The sequence below is a fragment of the Arachis ipaensis genome, chromosome B04 (genome assembly GCF_000816755.2).
Source record: "Arachis ipaensis cultivar K30076 chromosome B04, Araip1.1, whole genome shotgun sequence".
Lineage (NCBI taxonomy): Eukaryota > Viridiplantae > Streptophyta > Magnoliopsida > Fabales > Fabaceae > Arachis > Arachis ipaensis.
The window spans coordinates 73,380,357-73,392,053 of NC_029788.2; the positions used below are offsets into that span (position 1 = coordinate 73,380,357).

At 37.7% G+C, this 11,697-nt stretch overlaps 2 long non-coding RNA genes across 2 annotated transcripts; one reads left to right on the forward strand and one right to left on the reverse strand.

Annotated features, from left to right (window-relative positions):
• LOC110270669 lies at nucleotides 406-7,329 on the forward strand. Its single transcript, XR_002360312.1, has 3 exons — nucleotides 406-417; nucleotides 6,280-6,287; nucleotides 7,140-7,329. It is a non-coding gene; the product is annotated as an uncharacterized LOC110270669 (long non-coding RNA).
• Nucleotides 7,229-8,244, reverse strand: LOC107637819. Its single transcript, XR_002360311.1, has 2 exons — nucleotides 7,952-8,244; nucleotides 7,229-7,350 (listed from the first exon to the last, which is right to left on the reverse strand). It is a non-coding gene; the product is annotated as an uncharacterized LOC107637819 (long non-coding RNA).

The window sequence follows — 11,697 nt, forward strand, 5'->3', positions numbered from 1 at the left end:
GATTTGTTAGGCTGGCTCTAATAGAAAGAAGTAGAAGTAGGAGTAGGAGTAGAGTAGAAGGCTCTTTGATACACTTTTATTTTCTGCACTCTCTACATTTCAGAATTTAATTCAGCTTTATGAAATTTCCATTTCTTACACTTCTCCGCTACAATTTTCTTTTCTTCAATTTTTACTTTCTGCAACTTTACATTTGAGTTTGTTGTGATCTGAATTTACTTTCCATGTAATTTAATTCTTCTGCAATTGTTCTGAGCTTTGATCTACTGCTTCATTTAATTTCCAGCACCCAATTCCCTTTACATTTACTGCCATTTACTTTTCTTGCTCTTTAAGATTCTACTTATTTACATTCTGCAATTTACAGTTCTCTGCACTTTACTTTCTACTGCTCTAATTTTCATTCAATTCACAACTGTTAGCTTGTCTAAACTAATCACCTCACTAAAGTTGCTTGATCCATCAATCCCTGTGGGATCGACCTCACTCTTGTGAGTTATTACTACTTGATGCGACCCGGTACACTTGCCGGTGAGTTTTGTGTGAAATCTAATTTTTACCCATCAGAGAAAAAAAGGGAGGTGAAGCCATATATTCCACCTCTGCCATATCCTTAGAGGGTGAAAAAGGAGGTCAAGGACCAAAAATTTCCCAAGTTCCTAGAGATTTTTAAGAAGCTGGAAACAACCTACCACTTACTGAAGCATTAGAGCTGATGCCTTTATATGCAAAATTCCTCAAAAAACTCATTAATAAGAAGAGAAGCTGGAATGAAAAGGAGACAGTGGTCTTGATCCAAGAGTGCAATGCAGTAATTCAAAAAGGTCTCCCACCAAAACTCAAAGACCCTGGGAGCTTCATCATATCATGCACCATAGGCAATATGACCTTGGAAAAAGCTCTCTGTGGCTTAGGTTCCTGCATCAATTTGATTCCTCTCTCACTAATGAAAAGGCTTGCAATAGAGGAAGTCAAACTGACGAGAATATCACTTCAAATGGCGGATAGATCACTCAAAATACCCAATGGGGTTGTGGAGAACTTATTGGTTAAGGTTGGAGGATTCATCTTCCCTGCCGATTTTGTCATTTTGGACATGGAAGAAGAAGGACACAACTCAATTATCTTCGGTAGACCTTTCTTAGCAATAGCAAGAGCTATCATTGATGTGGAGAAAGGGGAGATGATCCTCAGGGTGCATGATGAACAAATGATCATTAATGTCTTTAAGGCCATGTAATATCCCCCTGAGAAGGAAAAGCATATGAGGGTGGAAATGATAGAAGAATTAGAGGAAGAGATACTTGAAGCCAACGACCAGGAGGAACAAAAAGAGGAAATAGAAGTAGAACAAGATGTCTCAGAAGAACAAGTGACTGAAATCTCTTTCGAAAGCAAGAAAGAGGAGATGCCAAAGCAAGAGTTGAAGCCCGTCCCCCCTCATCTCAAATATGCATACCTTGGTGAAGAGGATAGTCTTCCAATGATCATCAATTCATCCTTGAGCACACAAAATGAAACCAAACTGATTGAGGTGCTGAATACTCACAAGACAGCTTTAGGATGGACAATTGATGACATCAAGGGCATTAGCCCTGCTATTTGCATGCATAAGATCCTGCTAGAAGAGGACTCAAGACCTGTGGTACAACCCCAAAGAAGGCTTAACCCAACCATGAAGGAAGTGGTTCAAAAAGAAGTGATGAAGCTGTGGAATGCTGGAATCATATACCCAATCTTTGATAGCTCTTGGGTAAGCCCATGATGACTTGCACCATCTACCCTTCTTTCTTGCATAAAGAAGACCATAAAAGAGCATAAATCTCATTTGATCAGTACAATTCATGCATTATTTGATGAATATTATGGTACACTACATTGAGATGAGTTGTGCTGAATTTTAGGTGAGAAAAGCATCAAAAAATGGATAGAAGACAAACAAAAATCTGGGCGTGTGAAACTGGCGTGCCACTTGCAGCAAACACCACAAAAATGCACTGGCGTGGCACGCCAGGAGCTGGGCATGGCACGCCAGTACTAAAGTTCAGAGAAGAAGTCCAAGCATGCATATAGGCGTGGCACGCCAGAGACTGGGCGTGGGATGCTAATACAAAATTCCAAAGAGCCAAATGGAGGACACAAAAGGGGCGTGGCACGCCTGACCCATCAACTACTATGGGCGTGCCACTTGAACAAAGGGGCGTGGCATGCCAACTCACCATTCCAAGAAGAACCTCCACTATGGCGTGCCACTTGGTATCGAAGGCGTGGCACGCCAGCCCCTAGAAGTCACTTGGGCGTGCCACTTGAGAACCCATCCTTGGCACGCCAAGCTTGAAGAGTTCACAAGTCTATGGGCGTGCCACTTGAGCAGCATGGCATGGCATGCTGGTACAACAATCCAGAGATGGGGCTGAAGGCAATTGAAGACTGGGCGTGCCACTTGGTATCGAAGGCGTGGCACGCCAACCTTAGCATTTAACTATGGCGTGCCACTTGAAGGCTGAGGCGTGGCACGACAACTACTGGAACCAAGATAAGATCATGGGCGTGGCATGCCAGCCTTTAGGCGTGGCACGCTGCTATAAGTTTCCAGAGAGGATGAAGGAGGCCAATTACATTGGGCGTGCCACTTGGTATCGAAAGCGTGGCACGCCACTCCCCATTCTTCACTTAGGCGTGCCACTTGAGCAACCAGGCATGGCACGCCAGTGTTATTTAGAGAGCAAAGAAGCATTGGGGCGTGCCACTTGAGTTCGTGGCGTGGAACGCCAAACAGAGGAACCACTCACTCACAAAAGGGGCGTGGCACGCCAGACCCTGGGCGTGCCACGCTAGTTGAACTTTTCAGAGAAGCCTAGCCAAGCATAGAGCAAGGGCGTGGCACGCCAGACCTTGGGTGTGGCACGCCAGTTCAAGTTTCCAGAGGCAAAGAGAAGTGAGAAAGGCAAGGGACGTGCCACTTGAGTTCGAAGGCGTGGCACGCCAAGGTTGTTAAAGGGACGAGCGTGCCACTTGAAGGATTGGGCGTGCACGCCAAGCTGGAAATGAAGGGTACGTGACACACCAGAAAAGCGCCAACCACACGCCAGCTGATAAGTCACGCTAATTGAGTATTTTCTTTTCCCTCCAAAATGTAATTTTCCTTTTTCACTTTTGTAATTCTTTTATTTTACTAGGAGTAGTATAAATACCCCCAAGGAGTACTAAAGAAGGGGGTTAAGCAGTCAGTTTTAGATCCTCTTTTACACTTCACTTTTGAGTTCTTTTTGAGCTATGGGTAGCTAACTTCCCTCTCATTGAGAGAGGGAGCTCTGTTGTACTTGATGGATTGATAATAGTAAAATTCTTCTTCTCTTCATCTTCTCTTTGATTTGCTAGAAGGAATTTCGTTCTTGATGCTTAGTATTCAATTATCTTGGGAAAGAGATTGAATACAATTGGGTTTCATGGGAACCTTGGGAAAGGAAACATGAAATCATGCTTGAAATCCCTTCTCACACTTGAGTAGAATCTGGGTTTTGGTGTTTGGATATGTGACATATAATCCTCCCTCTACTTGGATCTACAATGGAGTGTGGTATAATCAGGGACCAAGCATATCTCTCTTCATGAGCAATTAGACCAAGAAATTGGCTATTGATCAAGATCTGAGATATTGAGTCACCAAGGGATTGGGGCTCAATCAATCATGATTGCCAAGAGGTCAATGAGTTGCATGATTGAAGAGGATATAAGCTAAATTTAATCCAAAGAGACAACATCTCCCAATCTCAATGAATTTCCCCATTCTTATCTATCCATTTCTTTACAACTTATTTTTACATTCAGCAATTCCCTATTCCCATTTACATTCAAGTCATTTATGATTCTGCACTTTACATTCTTCCATTTATATTCCTGCACTTTATTGCTTTTCTTTATATTCTAGTCATTTACATTTATGCCATTTACAATTCTGCACTTCACAATCTTATTGATCCGCTTGACTAATTCATCAATTGATTAAAACTGCTCGAATTTGCCAATCTCTGTGGATACGATCCCACTCCACTGTGGGTTATTACTTGACGATAATTTTGGTGCGCTTGCCAAAAAAACTAATTCACCAATTTTGAATGGGGTGTAAATTAGGCTCATCAAGTTTTATGGCGCCGTTGCCAGGGATTGGCTTAAATTTGACAGTGATTAAATCGATTGGAGAGCTAGATTAAGCAATTTAAATTCCTTGTTATCTTACTTTATTTAGCACCTTTTTATTTTCTTTTATTTTGAGTTCTATTTCTTTCTTTGAGTATTTTTTTTTACATATTTCCACTCTTCTAACTGTTCGTATTTTTTTTTCTTTCTTCATTCATTTTCTTTCTTGCTTTTTGCCTTGTTGGTTGTATGACAGGTAGAAGAAGTGGTGCTTAAACTTCCTTTGATTCTGAACCTGAGAGGACCTTCCTTAGATTAAGGAGGGAAGCAAGAGGGAAAAGAGTCGTTGGTGCTGAGGAAAAGGAAGAGTATTTTGAAACAAACATGAAGGAGAACATGGAGAACCACCATGAAGAAGAAGCTCACAATGTCGGAGAAGGCCCAGTAAATCATGATGTGCAAGAAAGGAGAGTCTTAGGCTCCTACATCAACCCAAACCCAGGAAATTGTGGCAGCAGCATCCTAAAGCCAATAATTCATGCCAATAATTTTGAGCTGAAATCTCAATTCATCACACTTGTTCAGAACAATTGCTCATATGGAAGAAGTGCCCAAGAAGACCTTAATCAACATCTCAATACATTCTTGAGGATATGTGATACTGTAAAGTCCAACGGGGTACACCCCGACATCTACAAACTACTCTTGTTCCCTTTCTCACTTAGAGATAAGGCAGCAAAGTGGTAGGAATCATTCCCCAAGGATAGCCTAACTACATGGGAGGAGGTCGTGAATAGATTCCTTGCAAGATTTTACCCTCCACAAAGAATCATTAGGCTGAGAGCTGAGGTGCAAACTTTCAGACAACAAGATGGAGAAACACTTTATGAGGCCTGGGAAAGATTCAAAGATCTGACAAGAAGATGCCCACCAGAAATGTTCAATGAATGGGTACAACTACACATCTTTTATGAGGGACTATCCTATAAAGCAAAGAAGGCTGTGGACCATTCTTTAGGAGGCTCACTCAACAAGAAGAAAACCATTGAAGAGGCCATAGATGTCATTGAGACTGTAGCTGAAAATGAGTATTTCTATACTTCAGAAAGGACTCAGAAGAAGGGAGTGCTAGAGCTCAACTCTGTAGATGCTTTGTTAGCTCAGAACAAAGCAATTGCAGCTCAAATAGCAGCTCTAACCAAAAGGATGGAGGCCAACCAAGCCTCAGTCATTCAAGACCAAACTCCTCAACAAGAAGGGAATGCACCAGAATCTGAAGGTGACTGGGAACAAGCCAATTATGTGAACAATTCATCCAGACCACCATATGACCCACACTCTAAGACATACAACCCAGGTTGGAAGAACCACCCAAACTTTGGGTGGGGAAATCAACAAAACCACAACCAGGACTACAACAAGCCTTATTCATCAAATTAGCATTTCAACCACAACCCCAACCATCAAACAGGGAACCATAGACCCTACCACAACTCACAAAATACATCATTCCATAGTAACCAACCCACACACAATAACCTCAATCAATATACACCATCCTCAACTATGAAACCATGTGAAATCAAGAGCAACTTTGAGAGGATGGAAGCTGCAATAGCATAACTGTCCTCACAAATTACAGGAGCACTCTCCACCCTCATGGACAGACAAGCACAAACTGAAAGAAGGATAGATGCTAATCAAGAGGAATACAGGTCAAATCTGAAAAATCAAGGCGCAGCAATCTCAAAGTTGGAAGCACAAGTGGGGATTTTGTCCAAGAAAATCCCACTTCCCACACACACATTTCCTAGTGATACCATGGCTAACCCAAGAGGGGAATGCAAAGCCATTACTCTAAGAAGTGGGAAGGTTGTAGAAGAAAGAACCCCAAGCAAAGACAAGCATGAAGAAGCTGCAGCAAAGCATGAGAACAAGGATGAAGAAGAAATCCCTGCTCCACCTCCACCAAAACCAGTCTTGAAGCCTTATGTGCCAAAGGCACCATACCCACAAAGACTGGGAAAAGATGGGAAGGATCACTATAAGAAAAAATAATATTTGTAACAAAAAAATTTGTTACGAAAAATCAAAATTTTGAAACAAAAGGATTTTGTAACAAAAAAATGGCCGTTGCAGTATGTCCCGTTACAAAAAGTTTTTGTAACAAAAAATGAAACTATTACAATTCAAAGTAATATTTTGTAACAAATTTTTCTGATACAAAAAACCAAAAATCATTACAAAAATGATAACAAATTTTGATCTTCAAAATATTTTGTGACAATATATTTTTTCCTATCATAAAATTTTGTTATAAAATATAACTTGATTTTGTAACATTTTTTTCTTTAGTTACAAAACACTATTTTGTAATAATTTTTTTATACAAATTACACATAATTTGCCAAATTATATTATTTTTTAATTAATTAATATATTAACTAATTTACTTAGCAAGTCAATATTTATATAATATATAATAATATAGATAGTTCAAATATCTTTTTCATTTAACTAAGAATGTTTTATAAATCTTCAACATATAAACTTTAAAATAAAAACTAACAAGACACATTGAAGAACCTTAATGAACTAGATAGATATATAGGACAAAAAAAACAAGGAATTATAAATCTTCAAAATGTAAACTACAAATTACAAACTCCATTATGTTCTTTCAATTCCGTTCTCACGGAGAAGCTTCTAATAAGTGACACACACCTGAAAAGACCACCAACCAAAAAATACTAACTTAAAAAAAGATTTGTTTTTCCTTTAAAAATACACAGGAAAAACAAAAAGCTATACTCATATTATTAAAGAACTACACCCTTGCACTTTGAGGAGCAATGAGCTAGTGATATACAAGACAAGCAAGCAGTTCCTAAGTGAAAACGTTAATCTTTCGAAAACTAGATAAATGTTAAACCATGCCAAAAATTCCTTTACACCAAAACATAACTGCAGATCATGAAAAGTAGAGTTCCAATCAAAAGATTTGCCTGCATCACCCAAAAGGCAAAACAAATAAACAAAAATAAGTCCTCAAAACCAACCAAACATTTGCAAACAAAAAAGATAGTGAAAATTAGCACCAGTTTTGGTTTCAAAATAGTACTCCATGCAATAACTTTTCACGTCATACTGCAGTTCAGATTTGATCTTGTATGTGTTTTTGGAATTCTCCAAGGGAATTGCACCTTTTCCCTAGAATCAAAGAAAACAGCAAAATTCCATTAATAGAAATGTAAAGAATAGGAAAACACACTTGGTATACTAAACTAATAATATCTTAGAACTGACTATTAAAGATTTCAATATGCATACTAGCAGCAACTAAACAAACTGTATTTATCGTGATATAATCCAAATGAAACATACAATTTATTTAAAAAGAAAGTTAATTCTTAAATTCAAGTCCTGAAACTTAAAATTAAACAAGCATACCAATAAATTATTAGGACCATCAGCCATCCAGAGACAACAAATTACCTCAATTTTATAAATGAACCTACTTAGGATACACTTGCTTAGATTACCTAAGCCTAGATAACATTTTGACATACTTAAGATACACTTGCTTCACCAACCAAGTAGAAAAGGAACTTGTTAGTTGTTACTTCTAATCCAAACATGAACAATACATATTGATGACAAAAACTGCAAATGAATCAATGAACATACAAGTATGCAAGGCACTGTATGCCAAGTAAGGAACATACTGCATAAAAGTAAAACACTTTCCCATATTAATAATTAAACATTAGCTAGAAACCTTACAGAATAATAAGGAATTAAGAAAACTTACAGAATCCAGCAAATGTAATAGAAAGCATAACAGTAAAAACAATGATAAGGGCCAATCTCCTACAAGCCATAGCTCATCTTTGTTAATTATCTATAAATATACAAATAAAATGGTATACATATAGTTAATTATTATTATAACAGCAGAAGCTGAATGATCTAATACAGAAGCCATCAATGGAGAAGAAAACTCAGAGCATAGACAGTGAATCAGAAAATGGTGACACAACAAAGTGTGGTAGTGAACTTAAAGTCAAACCAATAAGCCAATCATCAATGTTAGCAAGATCATCACAAATAGAATAAAGAACAAATTAGAATTCAACACTAATAATAACAAGCAATGCTCAAATGTGACATGAGAAAGCTTCTAACACAATCACCAAGTTCAAAACTGAGAGATCAGGGCTGACAATGCACCCGTGAACAGACTTTCTCCTACGCTCTCCATTAATTTCAAAATCCTTTTTTAACTTCTTATCTTTTCAAAAATTGATTTTCAAATCCTTTTCAATTAACTACTTGACTTTTTGTTTGATTTTAAATGTTTTCCATTTCAATCATATCTTTTTCAAAACCACCTAACTACTTTTCTCTCTCTAATTTTCGAAAATCACTAACAACTTTTTCAAAAATCTTTTTAATTAATTAATTTATTTAGTTTTCAAATTTTATTTTATTTCTTCTCTTAATTTTCGAATACTAACCAATAATTAAAATAAAAAGAAAAATATTTTTCTTTTATTATAATTAAAATTCGAATACTCTTCTCCCTCTCATCTCTTTCTATGTAATTTATTTATTCACTAACACTTCTCTTCTATTTATAATTCGAACCATCTCTCCCTCTCTATGTTTGAATTCTTCTTCTTCTCCCTTCTTCATTCTATTCTTTTCTTCTTCTACTCACATAAAGGAATCTCTATACTGTGGCATAGAGGATTCCTCTTCTTTTCTGTTCTCTTTTTTTTCATATGAGCAGGAACAAGGATAAGATTATTTTTGTTGAAGCTGATCCTGAACCTGAAATGACTCTAAAGAGGAAGCTAAGAGAAGCTAAAGCACAAAACTCTGGAGAGGACCTAACAGAAATTTTTGAAAAAGAAGTAGAAATGGCAGCCGAATATAATAACAATGGTGGAGATGCAAGGAAGATGCTTGGTGACTTTATTGCACCCTCTTCTAATTTCTGTGGAATGAGCATCTCAATTCCTGCAATTGGAGCAAACAACTTTGAGCTTAAGCCTCAATTAGTTTCTCTAATGCAGTAGAATTACAAGTTTCATGGACTTCCATTGGAAGATCCTCATCAGTTCTTAGCTGAATTCTTGCAAATCTGTGACACTGTTAAGACCAATGGGGTTAATCCCGAGGTCTACATACCTATACTTTTCCCTTTTGCTGTAAGAGACAGAGCTAGGATATGGTTGGACTCACAACCTAAAGATAGCCTGAACTCTTGGAAAAAGTTGGTCAATGCTTTCTTGGCCAAATTCTTTCCACCTCAAAAGTTGAGCAAGCTTAGAGTGGAAGTCCAAACCTTCAGACAGAAGGAAGGTGAATCTGTAACAACCCCGGTTTTCGAAAACGCAAAATCTTTTCTGAAAGTACGGATTTCTTCGGAAGATCAGTAAGGGAAAAACCTTTGATATATCATCAAGTATCTCAATCCTCATTGTCATTATGTCATCTTTAAGTTAGAACCTTTTCCGAGACAAGCTCGATAACGCGGGCACGAAGAACCTTGTTTTTGAACCGTATCGGTTAGAAGTTTTGATTTGGTTTTTTTGTAAATAGTCTCAGAGATAATAGGATGATATTATCATTATATTAGTATTAGAAGCTTCTTGAATAATATTATAAGGTTACCTGGTCAGTTTTAGTTAAAAACAGAAAATCGGTTTAACCGAGTTTACGGTTTACTGGTGCAGCTTAGCACCAACACTCTCTGATGAATTTAGTAATGCTAAGGCCTCATTATACATGTACTAATATCATAATAAATATGTTACTAGTGTCATTTATGCTAGTAGCTCAGAAAATAATTTTTAGAGATGTTTTTACGAGTGTTCCGATACACCTAGTTTTAGTAGTTGTACACCAGAGATATTTTAATATTATTTTAATCCACCTCCAAGCCAACCAATCACAACTCACCTTACACCCCCAAGACCTCCAAGGCTGTCTCATTTCTTCATTTTGGCCGAAAATAACAAGAGAGAAAAGAGAGAAACTTTCATGAACACTTAATCTTCAAAGCTTGATTTCTTCTGCACTAAAACTCAAATCAAAACTCCGATTTCACCAAAATGATCATCTCTTCTTCCTCTACATAACCATGTGACTTATCAAGGATGGAAATAAGGTGAGATGGCTGTTTCCCTCCCATTTCAATTCGGTTTTCAAGGAAAACCATGCAAAACATGTGTTTTCTTGATGTTCTTCCTTAGGAATCATGATTAACTTGACTTGAGGGCCAAGAAACGTGAATTTCCAGCAAGTCTAAGGTGAGATATCTCTTCCTAACATACTGAGTGAGATTTGGTCAGTTGAGAGTTTTTGGATTTAAAGTTGTTACTTCTGTTTGTGTTCTGCTATCTTTTTTCTCTATCTTCTCTACTTATCTGTGTTTTCTAATTACTACTTCCTTGTATTCTGCTAATAGTCTGCTAAACAACATAGAATTAATGAACGTAACTAATAACCCCGACCCTACTAAGAACTCCCCAGTTCATACCCCTTCTCTCTCCCTTCCCCCTTCAGATGGAAGTAAGAGTACCTTACCATAGTTCGCTGATGACCGTTCGCAAGAAGAGGATTCAGCTTTAGATAGTCTTCTGAGTCTAGGGTGAATATCGTTCTCTGATTATATGTAAATACTGTGAGACCAGCTAACGTCTGCACCCCTTCGTATGCGCACTTTAACCTAAATCCTGTGTACGAGATTCCTATTGTGTGGCTACTTCATGAGGTACCAGAGAGACATCCTGTGGAGAAGTCTGATCGTGCAGAGGAGTAGCAGATGATGTTCTATCTTTTGATGACGTTCCACCTGACTTGAATTTTGAAGACCTAGAACGTACTTTCCCTCGCTTTAGTAGTTTAGAGGGACTAGGTGAGTATAGAGTCTAGGCTAGCCTAGGTGCCAGCTTAGGGACCTCTTGAATAGGTCAGGACCTAGGATGTTGTATGTACGTATATGTATATAGTTATTATTTAGCTATATCTATGGGCATTTTAACTAAAGGTCTATACTCTAATAAAGGCTGGATAACTAAATGTTACTAGCTACTTGTGATGTATTTATGTGTGGTTGCTTATAACTGTTTTATCTGTTATCAGCTGTGAGTTGATTATGAATGATTCCGTCTATTGATCCAAATATTTTCAAAAAAAAAAAAGTACCTCGCTAACTAACTACGCTTTTAACAACGAATCAGGCTCATATAATAAATATTAGATAATAATTAGGATGACAAATTGGTAGCACTCAGTTTCTGGTATGTCCTAGGTGTACTAAAAATTGGGTCGTTACAATTTTGGTATCAGAGCAATTCCTTCCCAGTAGAGCCTGGGGAGTGGACTGACTATGCTTCATTGCATACTCTGCTTGTGTGTCTCACGCCATTAGGGTATCTTTAAGATACATTTGGCATGAATGTCTATGAGTGCTCATTTTGGGAATGTTCGTGCCTTACTTGAAATATTAAGACTGATCACCTTAATGTTGATTGTTTGGTGCGGATA